At 48.3% G+C, this 21,952-nt stretch overlaps 1 protein-coding gene across 1 annotated transcript in view; it reads left to right on the forward strand.

The window, feature by feature from the left end:
• Positions 1–328: 328 nt before the first annotated feature.
• Positions 329–21,952, forward strand: part of FAT2 (FAT atypical cadherin 2) — an 84,398-nt gene continuing 62,774 nt past the window's right edge. Inside the window, exon 1 of the mRNA XM_043464912.1 lies at positions 329–488. The gene's annotated coding sequence lies outside the window, so the exon portion shown is untranslated. The remainder of the gene's footprint in view (positions 489–21,952) is intronic.

Genomic DNA, 21,952 nt, shown 5'->3' on the forward strand with positions numbered 1-21,952 from the left:
GTCTCAGATCTGCAGAGTGGGGAGGAGAAAGGAGAGAATTCTGGCTGGAGAACTGAGCAACCTGGGGCCTTTCCCAGGGCCTCGTGGTCCCTGACCGGGGCCTCAGTTTATCCCCTGTAAAGCTGAGAAGGCAGGTGGAGATGGGCTGGACTTCTCAGCAACTCTCCAGCCGTCGTTTTCCATGACTTGATTCCCCACCGTGAGTTCTGGGCCACAACCCAGTTGGCTCCCTCCCTCCCTCCTGCTCCGTGAGACAGAGAGCTGGCAGGAGGGGATGATCCGCCTCAATTCTCCCACCTCCTTTTCCCTCCTCCTCCTCCTGGGCTGGGACACACCTACTCCAACTTTCTCAGCAGCCTCTTTGAGTGTGCGCCTTCCTGCTCTGAGACTCCGCGCCTCCCTCCGGAGCTTGTCAGCCCGGTGCTTGTGAAAGGGGCTCCTGCCCAGCGGCCCACTCCGGGGCACCCTCCCCCACCCAAAGGGCCCAGGTAAGAACTGCTGGAGGGTGGGAAGTCAGGGGGCGGGGGTTGCGAAGCTTATCCATTTTGTTCCTGAGTAGGGGCTCCTGGAAGGTGCAACAGAACCTGGAAGACGCTAGGGCAGGCACAGCAAGGGTGGGACACCTGGGCCCTGCCTGAAGCCAGGTACACCTAGGTATACTGAATGAAGCCAGCCCGAGCTTAGCGCTGGGGATCGGGGCCCAGAATGGACAAGGTTAGGGCTTTGATCTCCTGGAGCAGCAAGGTCATATTTGTATGTGTGGAAAGTTGGACTCCTTTTCTTGGAAGAATGAAATTCCCTGCTCGGGCTTTCTGGGGATGCACCTTCAAGGGGATGGGGAGACAAGCTTCTCCTTGATTTGAGGAGGAAAGGCTGGGGCCAGGGAACCGAGAGATGCTAACTCCTCATGTGTGTCCAAGGCGGGGGGCACAGGGTCCCTACACAGACAGAGTCACCTGGTGAGGGGGCGGGAGGCAGGCCTAAGGGAGAGTTAGACATCTGGCTGGCCCTGACTCTTGCGGGACTCTTTAGAGGCAACCCAGATTAGAACCTCAACTCTCCCGGCTTGGGGAGGGCTGTGAAAGGCAGCGAGCCTCAGAGGCCAAGGGCAGCACTGGGCTGGGTGGGGGGAGCAGGAATCCGATGTGTATCTGTGGAGGTAGGACAGATGGAGTGGAACACTAAACAGGGCTGCCAGGGCCGCAGTTCAGCCCTCCTCTTGGGCGGGGATGGGAGTAGGCCTCTGCTTGGGGGGGAAGCAGCCGCTGTGCTGAGGTGTGCTGAGGGCTCAGAGAGGCTAGGCTGTCTGTCCCCAGGTACACAGCACTCAGGAGCAAGGCTGGGGTTTAGGGCACCAGGGAGGTAGAGAAGCAGGCTCAGGCTACAGTATTTTCAATCCTTCAACTTCTTCTATGGATGGGTGGGTGGGGGGCGCTGAGCCTGGGCAGGTGGGCAGTGCCCTCCACACAGAAATGACCAACAGTGACTACTACGGCTGACACCTGGATGCTTCCTGTGTTCGGGGATGGGGCTGACTACGCACCGTCATTTGAAAATGTCACGTTTTCAAAGCAGGCAGGGGAAAGGAGAATTTTATTATCTGTGTGCTTGTAAGTCACGGATGGTGTGGCTTGAAATAGTTCCATACAGCTCTGGGCTGATTTCCCTACATTTTCAATAAGGGGGCAGTTGGGCTATTGTTAAGATCCATTCCTTTTTAATTAATTTAAAAAAATTAGAGCACAGTTGCTTTATAATGCTGTGTTAGTTTCTGCTGTAGAGCAAAGTAAATCAGCCATATGTATACATAGATCCATTCTCCTCCAGACTCAATTCCCACATAGGTCATTGCAGAGCATCCCTGTAAGATACACCCTTAATCTCACTCCCACAAGGCTGCTGGGTAGGCAGAGCAAGAATGATTGCATTTTGCAGGTGAGGAAGCTTTGGAACTCAGCATCCTCCAGGGCAGGAAGAGGCAAGCTCGGGTTCCCCCCAGGGCTCTCCACGGAGCACAAGTTACACCTCTGGCAGGAAAGGACTGAGCCAAAGAATTGGCTAGGGTGGTGGAGCAAAGCAGCAAGGCCCTGTCTGCTACAAGCTCCCTGGGCCTCAGTTTCCTCATCTGTAAAATGGGGAGGACCTGGAGGGAGTCAAGGTCTCCCTAGAACTTGTTTCCGTGCTCACTGGCCTCTTAAGGATGCAGGGAACCAGACCGAGAAGGACACTGGCATGCTCCACATCACACATGTCAGCTGCCTCTGTGTTTTCCACTGGGAGGGGTGGCCAGGGCCCCTGCACCAGGCCTCTGTGAGCTGGGCCGCCATGGTCCGCTGCTCGTACACTCTTCCCCAGGTGCCACTGAACTCACCTCAGCCTGAGTTTCCCTTCCCCAGGACAGGCTGAGGCGCTGGCACTGCTGCTGGCCAGGCGGGGCCGGGGAGGAGAGGAGAGAACGTGGGGCAGCCTCAGAGGAAACCAGCGTGTGTCGGGGGTGATGGGGTTGACATAGTCAGGGACGTTCCTGTGCCCGCTGGGTGGACTCTGCCTTTTTGGTTCCTTCAGTAACGTGTGGACCAAGCTTCTGAAAGCTCCTGTGCTTCCTGGGCCCCAGCACAGGCTGAGCTAACTCAGAAACTCCATGCTACTGTTTCCATGACTAACGGTACTGATGCTTACATTCACAATAGGGGTTTTCAGACAGGTCTATAAAGAAGGGTGTGGGTCCAAGACTTATAAGATGAACTTATGGTTGCCGGGGAGGGGGAAGGGTGAGGGGGGAAGGAATAGTTAGGGAGTTTGGATGGACATGTACACATGGCTATATTTGAAATGGATAACCAGCAAGGACCTACTGTATTGGACAAGGAACTCTGCTCAGTGTTATGTGGCAGCCTGGATGGGAGGGAAGTTTGGTGGAAAACGAATATATGTATATGTATGGCTGAGTCCCTTTGCTGTCAACCTGAACTTATCACATTGTTAATCAGTCATATCAGCCATTCATATACATATACAAATAAAAAGTTTAAATTAAAAAAAAAAGGAAGATGAGTGTTGGTCCAAATCCTAGATATTATTGGTTATATGACCTGGGCCTCAACTTCTTCAAACCACAGTTTCCTCATCTGAAAAAATGGGGCAAATAACAATCCTTTTCTCAGAGACTGATGTGAACATTAAATGAGATAATGCGTGTGGTGCCCAGGGCATGATCATTAAATTAATTAATTGGCTCCTCTCCACTTCCCCTGGGGTACAGATCATCTCAGGGCACCCTGAAGTGTCGCTTCCTAAGACAGATCACAATTGTAATTATTGGTTATTTGTGTATATTTTATATGATACAGTCTCTCCTACTAAGTGTTGCTCACAGCTCCAGAATCCGTGTCTAGCACAGCACCTGGCACACAAAAGCAGCTCAGTGCATATCTATTAAGAGAATGAATGAATCTTCACTTCTAGATGAGAACTGACACTCAGAGGGACTAAGCATTAGTCCAACTCCACCATAGATAAGAGTGAAATGGTCCTTAGAGATCACTGAATCAGACATGGAGGCCTCCCTAGAGAGGATTGATAGCTTGGCTGGGGTCACACAGCAAGTGAGTGGGGAAGGCAGGGCCATGTCCCAGATCTTCTCACCTTCCTCTGCCTCTCTCTGCCTAGCCCAAATCAGGAGAGAGTCCTGCTTGCTATGTGAGTGGTCAGCCTCAGAGGCCAGGGAATTGCCCCCATACCCCAGGAAGCAATTTGGGATGAAGAACAAGGTTGATCGCTAAACTGTAAGATGCCTTTCAGGGGACAAGGGACATAGATATCATCAATCAGACCCCTCCTCCAACCCCCACCAACATATATACACACACATGTACACACCTGCACATCATCCCCTCACTATTGCCAGAGAGTCGGCAAGAATCTGCAACTGTACAAGTGGAAGGTGCTCAGGAGTTCCCTCAAGTCTCCTTTAAGAATTATTGGGTCCATTTTAAGGAAATCCCCAAAAGAGGGGATATATACGTACATAGAGCTGATTTAGTTTGCTGTACAGTGGAAACTAACACAACATTGTAAATCAACTATACTCCAATAAAAATTTCAAAAAATAATTATTGGTTCCATTTTACAAATGGAAATTTGTAAACTGGTTCCATTTTACTTGCCTAAAATCAGTAGCCAGCTTTTAATGGGTCCTGGGCCTGAGCGCAGCCATGAACATTGAACACTGAAGAGAGAACTCTTGATGTACTGAGCCCCTTGAACCACCAGGTTAGACCTTGCCACCTATACCTTCTCTTTTACTCTGCACGACCTCCCTGCACGCCTGCAATCATGATCCTCCACCACTTCTTTTGCTGTTGCTATTAGTTTCCAGCGTGGACACGAATAGAGACTCAGAAAAGCTAAGCCACTTCCTTTCAGTCGCACAGCTTCTGTTTTCTCAACAGATCCTTAGTTCAATAGACACTTAGCGCTTACGATGTGTCAGGCCTCCAAAGACTCACAGCTAGCGGAGGCAGGTCTGTAAGTCGATGGTTTAATACTTTGAGGTAGGTGGTAAAATAGAGGCAAACTCAAGCAGGCAGGGGGGCCCAAGAAGCCGTACATAGTTAGCCTAGTATGGAGTTAGTGGAGGAAGGCTTCTAGGAGCAGCTGGGACTGAATATCAGTTTTGGAGACTAAATAAGGCTTAAATAAAGAAAAAAAGTGGGAAAGGCAATTCAGAAAGAGAAAATAGCACATGCAAAAGCATAGCTGTTAAAGAAAACATCATGTATGTGCAGGCAACTGTCAGCTGGGTAGGGAATATTTGGAGGTGTGCTCCGAAAGGCAAGATGGGGCCACGTCACTGAAGGCCATGGGTGTCAGGCCAAGGAGTGTGACTTTATATGTATATATATAAATATGATGATGGGCCACCATTACCCACTGACTGACAAAACACCCCTGAAAGAGGTGATGCCTCAAGCAGTTTCCAGTTTGGAGCCTGCAGAAGGGAGAAATGTCTCCTCTGCCCGCCCACCCCACTCCTGAGTCCTTCTCCATCCCTGAGGCTGGTGAGGGCCCCTGCAAGGTGACCTGGAGTGGCAGGTAAACGACAACTGCCATCCCCTGGCCGGGGGGCAGGGGACAGCGACGGAGAACTCTCCTGTTCCCAGTTCCCGTTCAGCTCCAGCGCCCACAGCAGTTGGCCTCGGTGCCAGTTGAGCAGGATGGCACATGTCAGCTGTGAGGTAACATCAGCATGTATGTGCGTGTTGGCCCATGTGTGCTCACGTGTCCCAGGCGAGAGCTGCTGCTTATGCCTGCAGCACCCCCTTCTCTCTGGGTCCTCCCAGCAAGTGCAAGGCTAGACGGCACAAAAGGCATCACTGGGATACTTAAACACTCAGCCTTGGGAAGTAGCGGAGCTTGATGCCAGTATGGCGTCATGGTTGGCACACCAGCTCTGGAGCCAGGGCACTCGAGTTCTGGTCCTGGCTTTGCTGCTTTCCAGCTCTGTCTGTGACCTTGAACCTATCATTTCATGTTTCTGAGGGGTTTGGGGTGGATAAGGCCATCCACCTCACAGAGCTGCTGTGAGTTGATCCATACAAAGCTCTTAAGCTCTTAGCAGAGCAGTCAGCACATACTAAGAGCTCACTAAACATTAGCTACTATTACAGATTTGGGGGCTCCTGCAGTCCTGGAACTGATTTAGAGAATCAGAGCATTGTGGAACATTCAAATCCTAGAATCTCAAACTCTTGGAAGCATATAATTAGAAGAACTCTATTGGATTTTTTATACAAATCTCTACTCTATGTAAAGATTGCTCTACAGTGTCTCTGATGGATGGTCAGCCTGATTTTTTTTTTTCCCTTTTCGCAAACATTCAAAAAGATGCATCAATTGTAAGTTATAGCTTGATGAATTTTTACCAACTGAGTGCAAACAGTGGCTAACCAGGAGCCGAGCAAAAAGCAGACACCACCCTGTCCCCACTAGAGCCCTCCGGATACTCCTTGGCGGTCACCGCCCCCCACCCTAAGCACAGCTATCATCCAGTCAGGTGGGCTGTTATCAAATATATTCTTGAGGGCTTGTGTACCATTGTTAGGAGGACTCTAATTATTAGAGAGGTTCCATGAGCTATTTGAAAGTTGGTAAATGAAGTTTCACTTTTGTTTTTACTGTCATATTTCAGTGGCAGCCTTGTTTAGAGCTGAGCATCCCAAATGCCCAGGGATGTTTTTAAAAAATATGGATTTCTCAGATGCATCCTGAGTCCACATCATTGGAATGTGTGGTCTGGGGGTGAAGCCAGGGAATCTGTATTTTTACAAGCTCCAAGGGAACTCCAGCTGGGTTTGGGAACCACTGGACTAGAGGTTCAGAGCTTGGTCTCAACTCAGACCATTTCTTCCAAACCATGCCCCACACTCAATGGACACTGGTCTTGGATAAGGCACTTGGACTTTTTGATCTTTGAGCTTTTTCATTTGTCAAATATGGATGAAATTATAGTACCTACTTCCTTGGGTTGTTGTAGGACTCTGAGGGACAGTGCTCACTAACTGATTGCTCACTAGTTCTGACAGATACTCAGCATTGCTCTTACTGGGAAGAATCCATCTGTGGTGTAGCCAAGGGAGTGTTGGATTTTTCATCTAAAGCCTCGTGTTTAAGTCCTGGCCGGGTTGCTTGCTAGCTCTTGCTAGCTTTGGACAAGTCTTTTGACCCCTATCTTAGGGCCTCAACTTCCCCATCTATAAAATGGAAATATTTCTTGCTCTACATGTAGGGTCTTTGAGAGGATACAAAAAGAACATGGTCCAGAAACCTGCTCTGAGGACAGAAAAATGCTGCATGAAGCAAGCCCTAATGAACTGTGAACTCAGTTGAACCTGGGAACCCAGTACAAAATGGGCTGTCATTGTCCTTGCGGTTCTGGGGAGGGCGGGCCATGTGGAGGTGGAGACAGAGAATTGCTGAGGCGTTGGTTTTCCACAGCCCTGGTGTGCCCTGGCATGGTGCCCACGCTCTCAGGTTCTGAGAATTGTCTCCTTCCTGGTTCCTGGGGAAGGAAGAGTCCACGATCCCACAGTCATGAAATCCCATGTAATCTGCCATAGTCAGAAGTCACCTGGAGTTCCCTTTTATTAGTTAAATTATTTTTCTTTTATTAAAAGTCTTCTTTGAGCTCCTTTACTAGTACTTTTAGAAAGCCTTTAAATTAAGCATAATAAGAAAACAGAAAAAGGCACGGATCACAAGTGTGCAGCTCAGTGAACTTTCCAGAAACTAACCAGCTTCCAGATAAAGAAACAGAACATTACTACCAATTCCAGAAACCTTCTTTGTGCCCTGTCCAGTTGTTAACTACCCCTCTTCTCCTGCCCAAGGTAACTTTATCCCAACGTAATCCATAGACAAGTTTTGACTGTTTGAAAGATTTATACAGTTGGAATAGCACAATATGTACTCTTTTGTATGTGGCTGTTTTCACCCCACATTACGTGAGGGGGATTCATCCGTGTTGTTACCTAGAACAATACTTTCATTTACTTTGCTGTATAGTGTTCTTCTGTATGACTAAGCCACAACTTATTTATCCATCTGCTCTTGGTGGTCATTCAGGCTGTTTCCAGCAGAGGGTTATTATAAATAATGCTGCTCTGAACATTCTCGTGTGAATCTTTTGTGGACATACGTACACAAAACTGCTGTGCAAATGCCGAAGATAGAAATTGTTGGGCCATGAGTATGCCTGTGTGGATGGAATCCACTGATTTTAAGTTCAGTTTTATTCACTGCAAGGAGAACATGGTTCATGGGACTGTGTCTCTATCTGGCAGATAGACCTGTTCCCAAGAATTAAAAACAGTTGTCTCTGGGGTTTGAGATGCTAATGAGTGGAGAGATTTGCACTCAGAGACTTCCAGGTGAAAGGCATAGGAAACAGATCTGTTGTTTCACTCTCCTGTTTGCTCTTGTTCACGCTTCTATTTGATTTTAGAGATAATCTTGTGCCTGCTTTGCCTGGGAGCCAGTGGTCCCCACAGACGGGGGAAGCCCTCTGAGTTCCACAGCTCTGAGTTTTATTACACTGACATTTGAGAAGCACTCGTCTAGCCTAAAAGTCACCGAAACTTTGGTCTTTTCCTAACTCCCCTACCCACCTCTTCACTGGGGCTAGAGGAGGCCCACAGATGGGATACTAACAACACAGGATCTTAAAGAACGCAATTACCACGGTGAGTGGACCCCAAACACCAGTCACACAAAAATCACCCCAGAAACTTGTTAAACATCTATTCCCGAGCCCCATCCATAAGGATTTTGATTCAGTAGATCTGGGGTGGGGCTTGAAATATGTATTTGTAACCCCTACGCCCCTCCCCTTAGGGAATTCCCAAAATGTAATCCCTGGTTTAATTCAATGGCCAGCCCTGTCTGGTGAGAACACAGCTGACCCAGTGGTCCTGTTGAGTTTCGGGTCCACAGATAGCTGGGTGGAGAACATTTACCAGGGAGTCGGTGTGGACAGAGCCCGGGGACTTGAGCTGGAGTCCCTGGCAGAGGTTCATTTGCATCTCATTAGTAAGCACCTTGATGCTCCCACATCATCCCTAACCCCTCTGTTGTCCCTAGCTCTACAGTCAGGTTCAGCCAGCTCCCCGCAGGACTGCAAACAGCGGAGGGAGCTGCCTGCCTTGCTCTACTGCTGGAGCGCGGCTCCTCACCTCCTGAGGCCTGCCTACATTCTCATCTGTCCTGAGTTGCTCTGCTCAGAGGGGATTGGACTTGGACAGACAAACAGCTGGGCTGGGCACAGCCAGAAGGAAAGTGATCCAACTGGAGATGAAGCTTTTGCTGAGAATCTGTGTGCTGGTGGGAGAGAACCCATGGATACAAGATCCTTGATGTGGGGGAGGGATCATATAACTTTCCCTCTCAACCACTCTGTCCAGTCCACAGGCCCCGGGAGGCAGGCCAGGGAACTGTTAGATGCACCAGAGATCTGAGTTTTAATCCTCCTTGGCTAGCTGTGTGAACTTGGAGCTTAGGTAACCTCTCTGAGTCTCATTTATCCCTTCTGTAAAATGAGCATAATTACAGGGTTGCTGTAAGCCAGCTTAAAAGTGATAACACGTGCCAAGGGCTGGCCTCCAGTGAAGTCAGTGAGCGTCATCTGTGATCAGGGCTTGTGCATCTCCTAGTCCCTAAACCTCACCTTCTTTATAGCATCATTTGCCAACAGCTCAGGGGAGGGTTCCCTCATAGCTCAGTTGGTAAAGAATCTGCCTGCAATGCAGGAGACCCTGGTTCGATTAGGCTACCCACTCCAGTATTCTTGGGCTTCCCTTGTGGCTCAGCTGGTAAAGAATCTGCCCGCAATGCAGGAGACCTGGGTTTGATCCCTGGGTTGGGAAGATCCCCTAGAGAAGGCAAAGGCTACCCACTCCAGTGTTCTGGCCTGGAGAATTCCATATAGTTCATGGGGTCACAAAGGTCACAAAGAGTCAGACACGACTGAGTGACTTTCACTTTCACAGGGGAGGGTTACCCAGGAAGGTAGGAGAGCAGGCACTAGTCCCAATTCCCAGACGGATAAGTGGAGACCCCATGAAATGAGGCGGTTTGCTCAGGGGGTCTCTAGTTAGATCCCCTCCCAGGCCCTCTGATACATTACCAAGCTCCCTCAGCACCAAAGGAGTGGAGCTCCCATCCCTAAATCATTTCATCACTGCCATTTCATCAGTGCCCCTGCAAGGCACTGGGACCGTGTGAGGCACTTCCTCTTAACTGCAGTCTCACTGCAGCAGGATTATTTCTCCAGTTTATATGAAGGGACTGAGGCTCTGTCAGGGTTAAAGATTTGCTCAAGGTCATACAGCCAGCAATGGGCTGAGCACAACTCAAGCAGTGGGTTGCCTCACATCAGAGCCTGAGCAGGTGACCTCCACACGCTGTGGCCCTGACGGGAGCCTCCCCACCCCCAAGCAGACCCGGCAGGCGGGGGCCACGGGCGGTGGATGGCCTTTGGTACAAGAAACAAAGAAGCTTGGGGACTTCTCTGGTGGTCCTGTGGTTAAGAATCAGCCTGCCAATGCAGGGAACATGGGTTCAATCTCTGGTCCAGGAAGACCCCACCTGTCTCAGGGCAACTAAGCTCTCAAGCTACAACTACTAAAGCCTGTGCATTCTAGAGCCCAAGCTCTGCAATAAGAAGCCAGAAACTACAGAGTAGCCCCAATTTGCTGCAACTAGAGAAAGCCTGCTCGCAGCAATGAAGACCCAGTGCAGCCAAAACTAAACAAACAAATAAACTAAAAAAAAGAGACAGAGAGAGAAAGAGAAGCTTCAGTCCCATCAGTTTCAAAGAGCCAGTATGAGGAACAGAATTCACTTCACCGGGGGCCACAAGGCCTGCTAACTCTGGAGAAGGCAGTTTGTTGTATTTGGATAGACAGGGGAACCATGCTGGATAGCTTCATTTGACAAATCACATGGGATGGGGCCCAGAGAGTCACCCCAACACACCAGAAAGATCAGGTAGGTTGTGAAGTGTCCACCACATTCTCTGCCTTGTGTTTCCACAGCCCATCTTCTTCTGCCCGCCTCACACCCCGTCTTCTGCCCCCTCACACTCTAAATAAGATCACATCTCTGACCTCTCTGTACCCACTATGGGGAAAAGGGTGACAAGAACAGAAATTATTTTTATTATTCAAATGCTGCTCAAGCTGCTGTGTGAGCTTTCCTACAAATTGTTGCAAGGAGACAGGGGATGCCACAGAGACTCATGGTGAGTGTACATGTATGTGTGTATCTGTTTGTGCTTGACAGTACTCCTGCAAGGGGCTCCTGGGGCATGGACAGGTATCTGTATACATACAGAGAATATTCCACATATATTTTTGAACACCAAACATAACAGTAATAATATTACTATAACCATTCCAATAACTATAGTAATAATAATGAATAATAGTAATAGATAACATTATTTTCTATGTGCTAAATGCTTTGCCTGCATAAACTCATTAAATCCTCCATGGAGGTAACTGTTGCTAGCCCCATTTCACAAATGGGGAAACTGAGGCTGGGATAGAGGAGGTCAGGCTTCCAGACAAGCAGAGGCAGGAGGGACTTCCTTGATGGTCCAATGGATAAGACTCTGCGCTTCCATTGCATGGGCAAGGGTTCAACCTCTGGTTAGGGAACTAAGATCTTGCATGCCCTGTAGTGCAGCTAAAATTTAAAAAAAAAATTTTTTTTAATTAAAAAAAAAGGAAACAGAAAACAGAGGCAGTACAGGGGGCAGGTGTGACCCAGGAGGCTGGTTCCTTCCTCCGCACTCTCCTGAGTGGGAGGAGTGCTTTGTGGGTTCCTGAGGAGCCCCAGGTTGGGAGAGGAGCTGGGGTGTGGGGAGCAACTTGGCCAGTGCAAAGTGCCCAAGATGAGGAGACTGGGTTTGGGTTCCAGGTGTGCCACCAAAGTCCAATGCGACTTAGTACAGCGCACTATGGACTTCCCTTCTCCAGGCAGAGTTCTCCCACCTCTACAAAACAGAGAGGAGACGCCTAGCAGCTCTCACACTGTGCCCTAGGCGGGCTTGGGAACCTCACAGAGACGCCTGAGAAGGTGAAGGTGGGAACCAGTGGGTGTGGGCTCAGGGCAACAGGCGGGTCTCAGTCCACTTTCCATAATGATAATGACAGTTTTAAAAAATAGCAGCTAATATTCTTTCAGCCGTTGCTAGGTGTAACATCGTGTTAACTGTTTAATATGAAATCACCTAGTCAAGCCTTCAGAACAACTATCTGAGGTGCATTCAGTTAGTATCTCTCCTTTAAAGATGAGAACAGAGGCTCAGAGGTTCAGTTAGTGATCCAAGGTCCCCCCTGCTGGAACTTGAGGCCTATATGTTTGAAAATTCATCCATAGCTTCTGGAAAGACGAAGGGTTTCACTAGACCCAAGAGTTGCAAGACGCACAGAAGAGTAAAGACCCCCCTGCCCCAGGTGGGGCCCATGTGGTGGGGACACTCTGGCCTCTACAATCTGTTCTACCCTCTGGAGTTTTGCAGTCCTCCAGGGATGTCTGTCTCCTGACCTCAGGACACAATCTTCCAGCCTCACAGAGAGCCACCCCAAACTAACCTTTCTTTCCACACAGGGGCCTCCTGGTCCCTGCCTGGCCGGAGGCTGACCCATCAAGAAAAGAGACTCCACTGGCCTTCCCATGGAGCTGAGTTTGTGCCTGATGGATCCCAAGGCGTAAACACAGAACTTAGAGGAGGTGTTCTGTTCCTCCTGCTTTGTCTCCAGAACGTCTAACTGATTAACAGGTTCAACGTCATTCTGAGCTGAACCTGGTTTTGGTAACTTACGAATCCCTCTGGACAGAGAGTCCAGAAAAAGTGGGACAGGATTTGCCCTCCCCTCAAGTCCTCTGATTCTGGGATGCCCTCTGGTTTAGGGAGTTTTCAGCTCCAAATGCAAAGCTCATGCACCTATATAGGCAGTCCCAAGAGGAAGAGATCCTTTGTTCTCTCTGGGGCTCAGTGAGTGTTGGGGGCTCTGAACTCTCCAGCCAGGGTAGGGGGAGCTTCAGGGGTCAAGTAGGCCCAGTGTGTGGACAGGAGGCCATCCTGGAGTCTATTTTCCTTACAGTTTGGAAAGAGACCTGGGTACAGGTATGTGTCTCTTCTGATAGAAAACTACCTTGGAGATAAACAGTAGCTGATGCAGCCTCCAAATCTGGGAGAGCTTGGGGAAGGGGTCTGGAGAACACAGGCCCCTCTAAAGGTGGCAGCCACCACTCAGCTCCAGCCAGCCGTTCTATGGACCAACACAGACAGTGCCCTCCACTTTGTTAAACGGAAGCTGGAGTCTAGATTTTTGGGTGAAGCTTTCCAATGTTTATATGTTAACAACTAATTAGGTAAAAAGCCATCAAACAACAAAACAATATACTATGGCCCAACAAAACTAACTGAAGCAGGACAGCCTGTGTACTACCCATTGGCCACATGGGATGGCCTTGAAGGGCTCTAAGACTTTATGTCCAGCAGCACCTCCCTCTTTCCTTTGGCTCCTCATAGACCATCATGTCAATCTCATGATGGGGTCCTGCTCACTACAGGTCTTTCCTTTGGCCTGAATTGCCCTGGGCCACCTCCCTGGCCTGTAGGAACCCCTCTCTCCTTTCCCCCTCTAGTCTGTCTGCAATCTCGTTGTTCCTGCCCCAGGGCCTTTGCACTGCCTATTTCTCCTGCCTGGAATTCTTTCTCAAGATGACGTTGTAGCCTTCCCTCTGCTCAAATGTCACCTTGCTGTGTAGGCTTTCCCTGACCACTCTTTCAAAAATAGCACCTCCTCCGTCAGTCTCTAATCTTGCTTTCTATGAATTTCCTTCACATAACTTTTCATCACCTGATGTTTTTTTTTTTTTGGTGATGCCACCAGCTTGTGGGATCTTAGTTCCCCAACCAGGGATCAAACCTATGCCTCCTGCACTGGAAGCATAGAGTCCTAACCACTGGACTGCCAGGGAAGTCCCTTATAAAGTACTTTTACTTATTTATTTAGGCCACATTGGGATCTTAGTTCCCCAATCAGGGATCAAACCCATGCCTCTTGCATTGGAAGTACAGAGTCTTAACGACCAGACTTTCTCTTAACCTCTCTCTCTGCCATTAGAATCCAACCCCCACAAGAGCAAGGTCTTTATCCATCATGTTCTCTGCTCTAGAATGCCTTCATAGGGTAGGCCCTCAATAAATAAGTACTGAATGAATGCATAAATGAATGACTTTGGCAGAGGAGGTCCAATAACAAAACACTTTCTCATTATCCCCCATTTTGTCCCTTTTCTTTTTTAAAATCCAGTTGCCTAGAAGCCCTTTATTTCCTTCAAATGTCCGACTCTCCAGGGTCACATTATGCCTTTTGAGGGCCCCTTCCTTCATGAAAAAAATATCAGAAAGTATATTTAAGGACAACACTGACATACAGATGGGCTAGTGGCTCCCATGCTGGACAGCTCAGACATAGAACACTTCCATCACTGTAGGAAATTCTTTTGGAGAATGCTGCTCCAGAAAGTCAGCTGCAGCCCCCTCTGAGTCTCTCTTTTTGGAATATGGGTTCCTATTCTGGGCCAGTACTTGAATCCATCACCTACTAGATGGGTGAACCATGCAGAGCCCTCCAATTATCTGAGCCTCCGTTTCTCATTTACAGAATGAGAGTGATAATAAGTGTCACAATAGGGATGAGGTTGGTACAGTAACTAGCTCACACTGAGTGTATCCTGTGCTGGGAATTGCCATGTATTGACTCATGCAGCCTTCTCAACAGCTCCGTGAGCTAGGTGCTACTCTCATTTCCCTTTTTCCAGGAACAGAGAGGTTAAATAACTGCCCAAGGTCACACAGCTGGTGAATGATAGAGCTGGGATTTGAAAGCAGGTTGATCTGACTTCAGAGACCACTTTCTTGCTATCAGTTCTACCCAATATTATACCCTTTCCCCAAAGACCAAGTGAGAAAATGCATGCAGATGTGTTTTGAAAATGTATAGATTGCCATCCAGATATCAAACAGTATAATGTCATCAATAATGATAATCAGAATACTAATAAAGAAGGGGACCTCAAGTCTCAGCTCTATTTCACCTGTGCCCTAGATGAGAACTTCCTTTTCAGCCATTTCTCTTCCCCTTAATTCCAGGCTTGGGTTTCTCAGTCTGCTGGTGGTTCCTGCTGCCATTTAGCAAGCCATTATTGGTCCTAATAAGGTGTTACTCTGCGTCTTTCTTCCTCCCCCCTGTGCTTTCACCTGTCATATTATCTGTCTTTCCTCCAGCCCTGGGAAGTGGGTAGGAGTAGCTATTATTATTTCCATTTTACAGACAGGTAAATTGAGGCTCAGAAGAAATCCTGTGGCCTTCCTAAGGTCACACGGCCCATCCAGGGCTCAAGTCACTGGTCCTTTTCCTGTTTGTATCCAATTCTTTGACTTGTTTTTGTTACATAAGGACCCAGCAGTGGCTGCCTATAAACTAGCACATGACTCAAGTGTTCGAGTTTCTTAGAAATGAATTGAGCCTCCCTACCAATTCCTGAATTTCAGTTGACCTAAACTGAATAAAGCTGGTGTGCAAGACCAGTCCACACTAGAGTCGGAATCTTTTTAAAAAAAAAAAAAACTTTTTATTTTCTATTGGGGCATAGCTGATTAACAGTGTTGTGATAGTTTTAGGTGAACAGCAAAGGGACTCAGCCATACATACACATATATCCCTTCTCCCCAAAACTCCTCCCACCCAGGCTGCCACATAACACTGAGCAGTGTTCCCTGTGCTATACAGTAGGACCTTGTTGGTTATCCATTTTAAATACAGCAATGTATACATGCCGATCACAAACTCCCAAACTATCCTTTCCCCCTACCCTTCCTCCCACCCCCAGCAGCCATAAGTTCCTTCTCTGTGAGTCTCTTCTTAATTTGTAAGTTCATTTGTATGTTTCCTTTCAGATTCTACATATAAGGGATGAGATATGACATTTTTTCCTTCTCTGTCTGAATTACTTCATAGACTGGGAATATTGAGTGGGAAAATTCCCCTTTTGATTTAATGTTAGATTACTCTTCCTCGCACATAGTTCTGCTCTGGGCCTGCCTCTTCTCTAAAACCTTCAGTAGCTCCATACAACTAAGCAGAAAAATTATTTCAGTAGCTAAAGACTTCCTGACAAGCAAGTACCTGGAATGTCAACATTCTTTCACTTACAGTTTTAATCTGGCTCAAAGGCAAAAGGCCTCCTAATTCTCACTCCCTGGTTCTACCCTCCCCCACTTCCCACTTTGTCATAAACAGAATATATTCAGGATTCTTTCTTGAGAGACATGGAGCCAGCCTAACACTGGATACCACAGGCGGGGGATAGGGGTGGGCCATCAAAAAATAAATGCTGAGAGCGCCCAAATGCTGAGAGAATGTCATTTTCTGATCTGTGCCTGGGTGATGGGGAGGAATTTAATCATCAGAAACAAGCCTGGCATTTTGAAAAATCTGCTGGACTTTTAGTAGAAGCTTGATTTGGCTTTGAATTCTTTTAAGTACATCTGCTTCCCCATGGAAGAGACAGAATTACAGAGTCACAAACTCCTAGAACTAGATGCCTGAGTCCCTGCACATGGACCATTATGGATACAGGTCACAGAGCATCAGATTCACAGCACATCCAACCACGAGGTTCAGAACATGCAGGCGGGACACAGAATGTTAGGATGGCAGAGTCCCCACTTGTCAGATCTGGAGGGGCTCCCAGTCCAGTTTTTCAAACCTGTGCTTCCCAAGAGAATGAGGGACAAGCCTGGAGGCAGAGTCCGAGGCCCTGAGCCCTGCTTCAATAGCGCAGTTCTGCTTTTATCTGTTTATGGGCTGTGTTTCCAAGTACAACTTGATTAGGAAAAAAAGAAAGCAACAGAAGGGTCTGAAATCACAGATCCATTCCTGCCCCTCCCCCTAAGACACACACATCATTTAGAGACGAAGAAGGAGGTCCAGAAGGCTTAGGTGACTGACTTGACCAACACTCCCAGGGAATAAGTGACTTTAGATCTAGGTCTTCCAAGAGCCAGGTCAGCTAACTATACTGACCACTGAACAGGCATCGGTGAATGTGCAACCCTGATCCACAGCCAGAGGAAGTCCCAAGTTCCACAAACCAAAGAATCTGCCCATGTAAGTTGGAAAGGACTTTAGAGCTCTCTTTGTCACCCCCAAGGGCAACCATTCCCCTGGAGTAGCACATCCTTTCCGGGTGGCCACCCAGAATCTGCTTGGATTCATCCAGAGACGGGGAGCTCTCTATACTGTGAGACGACTCATTCCAGAATTGCACTTGAGATCACTAACCAAGAAAACGGGGCTAGATCTCAGAGCACTGTTCCTGCCAGTTGTGTTCAGACTTTTATCACTGACTTGGATAAAGACACAGATGTTACAATCACCAAGTCTCTAAACATTAGAATTAAGATTCTGAGAAGCTGGAGCAGTGAGTGAAACACACAGAGAAATGAATCCTGGTCTCATTAAAGCCCTATGTCATTTAGTTGCAGAAGATCAGCCTGCATAGGAACAGATTGGGGGTGGTGTGAAAAGACATCTAGGAGTTTTCATTATCTACGAACTCAAAAATCAATAATCTGAGCCGGTTGCTAAAAAGTAATAGTACTTGGTAATATTTGTTGAAAATTGTGTCTTATACCATAGCAATTATGTACTTTAATTCATTTCATTCTCAAAATGATATTATGAAGTCAGAAACTAAGGATCAGAGAAGGTAAGCCACTTGCCCAAAGTCACACAGCCAGAAGCTGTGTGCTGCGAACCACTTTCTGCATGAAATGGGATTGGGAGTTACACAGAGTTTGATTCACACATATATCCTAAAAGAGTCCATTCATGAAGCCGCATACCTGCACTTGCTCGCATCTGTGCACACACACAAGCCCCATGGCTACCAGTTTATTTACTCCCATTCCGTTCATTCTCTCAAGCAGGCACACACTAAGAGTGCACTCACACAATTATTCAAAATTGCCTCCTAGTGTGTGTGTATGTGATTTCTCGCAAATGTGCACATTCAGCCACATGCAGATTTCTCTCTGAGCCTGGGGAGCCAAAAGCTTGAGGCCCCACCCCGGACAAGAGCCTGCTCGCAGCTTCCCAGCACAGCCTGTGGCTCGGCTAGCAAGCTTAGACTTGACCAGGGACCAGCGGCTTCCTGCTCTGCCGGGGAGTAGACTGGGCCTTCTCCAGGGGGTTCAGTGGACCCCACCTTCACCCCAATCTCAGTCTTTGATTCTACCTTGGCTTTGAAACAACAGTAACTAATATTTATTGAGAGCTTTTCTTTGGGCCAGGCACCATACTAAGCACATTAACATGCATAATCCTGTTTAATCTTCATAAAACCTCAGGAAAGCATTGTTCTTAAAAGCCCCATCTTACAGATGAGGAAACTGAGGTTCAAAGAGGTTAACTTCCCCAAGGTTATCCAGTCAGCAAGTGGTAGAGTTGGACTTGAACCCAAACAGTTGGATTTATAAGTGAGCACATTTTCTCTTTCTGGCAATGTGACTAGGAGGAAAGAACCTGGCTCTGGTTCTCACCCTCTGACCTTGGGCAAGCCCCTTTCTTTTTGAGGGACTTTATATTCCAGCTTCAAAAAGAAAGGGATGCTCACTAAAGGTTCTCTCAGTTTTCCCTCTGTCTTTGCTTTTCCTAAGTCCAGATCGCTCCATTTTTTTCAACTAGTATTTATTGAGCTTGCTAATGTACCAGGCACTGATCAAAGCACTGGGAGTTCATGCATGAATAAGATACACAAAGCTCCTGTCTTCATGGAGCCCAGGAGATAGTAAACAAATAAATAAGAACAATACTGGGAGGTGACAAGTGCCATGGAGAAAATGAGGGTGAAGAGATAAAAAAAGGGTGTTAGACAGCAGGCTACATCAACCTGGGGGTTAGAAGGTGACACTGTGTTCAGTCGCTCAGTTGTGTCTGACTCTTTGCGACCCCATGGACTGTAACCCGCCTGACTCCTCTGTCCATGGGATTCTCCAGGCAAGAATACTGGAGTGGGTTGCCATTTCCTTCTCCAGAAGGTGACATTAGAGTTGAGAAATGGATAACAAGAAGGAGCTAGCCATGGGTGAATCTTAAACAGAGGAAAATAGAAAGTGCAATTTGGTGTGTTTGCAGACGAGAAAGAGACCTTTGTTGCTGCAGCTTGGTGAACAATAAGAGGGGTGCTGGGAGGTATCATCAGAGATGCAGGCAGGGCCCAGGTGGTGGGGAGCCTTCCAGGCCATGATACAAGTTCAGATTTCATCTAAATGCTATAGGAAGTTGCTGGAAAATTTTAAGCATGGAAGTGATAAGAATTGATTTATGCTTTCACAAGATGTTTCAAAATAGTGGTCCTGGGTGCTGTGGGTGGGGAAGGTAGCCCAGGGAGCTGAACATGTCCCTGCCCCCTGCAAGCCTGTTCACTTGCCTGGGCACAGTGCCAGAAACAAGTCTCAGACACAGGCAGGCCCTTCCCCCAGCAAACCACTCGCCAGGTCTGTGGGCCCTACAACTTGAACGCAGCCATGGGCACCAAACCCCCACCCAAGGGTTCATTCCCTTTGACATTATTCCCTTTGACCACCACCACCACCACTACCCCCTGCCCTGGCGAGACCCCATCCCTGCTCCCTTCTCTGAAGCTCAGTTTAAGAACTCTAGCTCTGCAAGGCAACCCTGCAGCTGCTGAGCGGAGTGTCTTGTTGGGACCTGCCCTCCATGGGAGCTGACCTGGTGAACAGGAAGTGTTCCCCACAGCGGGGCGGGCGGAGCTGGGAGGCTGCCTGCATCCTGAACTTGCTGGGCCACCGAATTGAGTGTGGACCCGGGACCAGGTAAGCACTCATTTCCTCCCTCCAGCTTCAACTTCAAAAGCAATGCCATCCTGGGGGAAGGAGTGGGCTCTGAATGATTGGTGGGGGGTCCCCTTCCTGCTTGCAAGGAACTGTGGCAGGGATGGGCAAGTGTGGCTTCTCCCTGTGGCCAGGACCCTTTGGGCTGCAGAGGCAAGCAAGGGGTGACAGCGAGGGGTGGAAAGGGTGGGGAATAGACAACATCTTTTTCCGTCACTGGCTTTAGGACTCCAGGTGTTAAGTCTGCCTCCATCCTGGCCCCTCTCTTCTGAGGTGCTGGGCTTAGGGCGCCACCAACAGGATGTCAAGTGAGGAATGGCAGGAGGGAGCCTGGAAGGGGGAGGCATAATCAAATTCTTTTCTGGATTTCAGATCCCAAGTTAGGCTGACTTTCCCATTTCTGTCTTCACTCTCCTTCCCATGTTGGGATGCAACCCACAAGGTCTTAAAGAACCTGCCTTTGGTTCTCTCGACTCTAGAGAGACAAGGATCTAAGCCTCTCTTTTTTCCCCTTGCCCTGGACGTTTAACTCTTCCTTGCCTTTGAAGACCAAGGCAACTGGAAAAACAAGTCTTGCCTGCTTCCTCTAGGAATGCTTGGCACATCTGGCTGATAGCCATGAACTCCCCAGAGTCAAGACTCCCATGGTCAGGCCAGGCACCAGCCTGGAACACACAACCTCACACGTGCTTCTAGAAGACTCGGTTTGGCAACCAAACTCAGCCCACCCCCATCACCCTCCCCATCCTTGGCCCTGATGAGTCTCATATTTTGACCCAGGATGGAGTTCAGGGATGAGCCATTGAGGAAGCCATAAGGGAGAGGATGGGGAACAGTGGGTCTTAGAGGTGAAGCACTCATTCGCGATTAGTTCAACAATTGCCAGGGGCTGCTTCTTACCTGGTCGGCCACTATGTGACTTGGGGCAAGATCCCTCCCCCATCTGGCTCTCTTTCCATCTCTGCAGGAGAAGTGGTCGGAGCTCCATTATCTCTCCGGACCACTTCAGCTCTGGCATTCCAGAGGAGGGAGGGAAGGTTTTTCTCTCTTCAGGATTACAAGACAAGTCAGAATCAGGCCCTGTCCAAAGGGACTTATGGTGGAGGAGATGTAGCTAAGCCAGGGACTTTTGCCCATGAAATATTTATTTACTTATTTGGCAGTATCAGGTCTTAGCTGCATCATGCAGGATCTTTGGTTACAATACTTGGGCTCTCTAGCTGTGATGTGTGGGCTCAGTAGTTGTGGCACTCGGGCTGAGTCGCCCTGCAACATGTGGCATCTTATTTCCCTGAACAGGAATTTGAACCCATGTCCCCTGCATTGCAAGGCAGATTCTTAACCACTGGACCACAAAGGATGTCTCACCAGGATTAATTTGTGCTTTATTTCTATTTAGCTGTCAGACCATGGGCAGGCCCCTTCCATTTATGAAACTTAGATTCCTATGACTAATAATAACTAATATTATGTTAAAACTTACGGTCTTCCCTGGTGGCTCAGATGGTAAAGAATCTGCCTGAAATGCAGGAGACCTGGGTTTGATCCCTGGATTGGGAAGATTCCCTGGAGAAGGAAATGGCAACCCACTCTAGTATTCTTCCCTGGGGAATCCCATGGACAGAGGACCCTGGCTGGCTACAGTTCATGGGGTCTCAAGAGTCAGACATGACTGAGTGCCTTTCACTTCACTTCACTTATGTTAAAACTAACTATGTGCCAGGCACTCTATTAGCTCATTTACCTTTGTTATTTCACTTAATTTTCAAACAATCCAGTGAGGTAGATATTATCCTTATTCCTACTTTTCAGAAGAGGGGATCGAGGCTCATAGAGGTGAAACAACCTGCCCAGAAAGTCACCCAGCTAGTAAGTAGTGGAGCCAGGCCTGATGGCCCAGCAGCCTGATGCCAGGCCTGTGATCCTGGTCCCTTTGCTTTTTCGCAGCCCCTACATGTACAGATGCAGCTCAGTTCAACTGGAATTCAGCCCTGATGGAAGTGTCTTGTGGGAAGTATTTAGTGCCAGACTGCTAAGCTTGGGTACCTGTTCAGAATGATTTCAGCATCGCTGAGGAAGATTTCCCAGGTGGTATTAGTGGTAAAGAACCCACTTGCCAATGCAGGAGACATAAGAGATGCACATTTGATCCCTGGGTTGGGAAGATCCCCTGGAGGAGGAAATGGCAACCCACTCCAGTATTCTTGCCTGGAGAACCCCATGGACAGAGGAGACTGGTGGGCTACAGTCCATGGGGGTCCCAAAGAGTCGGACACAGCTGAAGCGACTTAGCACGCATGCACAGGGAACCACTGAAGGTTTGGAAAAGGGAGGGAAGCAGTTAAGGACTGTGCTGTATCTGCTGGATGCCCTTGAGGAAGCACTTAAACTAGTCTGTTATTCTTCAAACACAAGGCTTTGCGGTCTCAGCACTACTGACTTGCTGTGGGTGTCTGTCCC

This window comes from Cervus canadensis, chromosome 4 (assembly GCF_019320065.1).
Source record: "Cervus canadensis isolate Bull #8, Minnesota chromosome 4, ASM1932006v1, whole genome shotgun sequence".
Taxonomy (NCBI): Eukaryota; Metazoa; Chordata; class Mammalia; order Artiodactyla; family Cervidae; genus Cervus; species Cervus canadensis.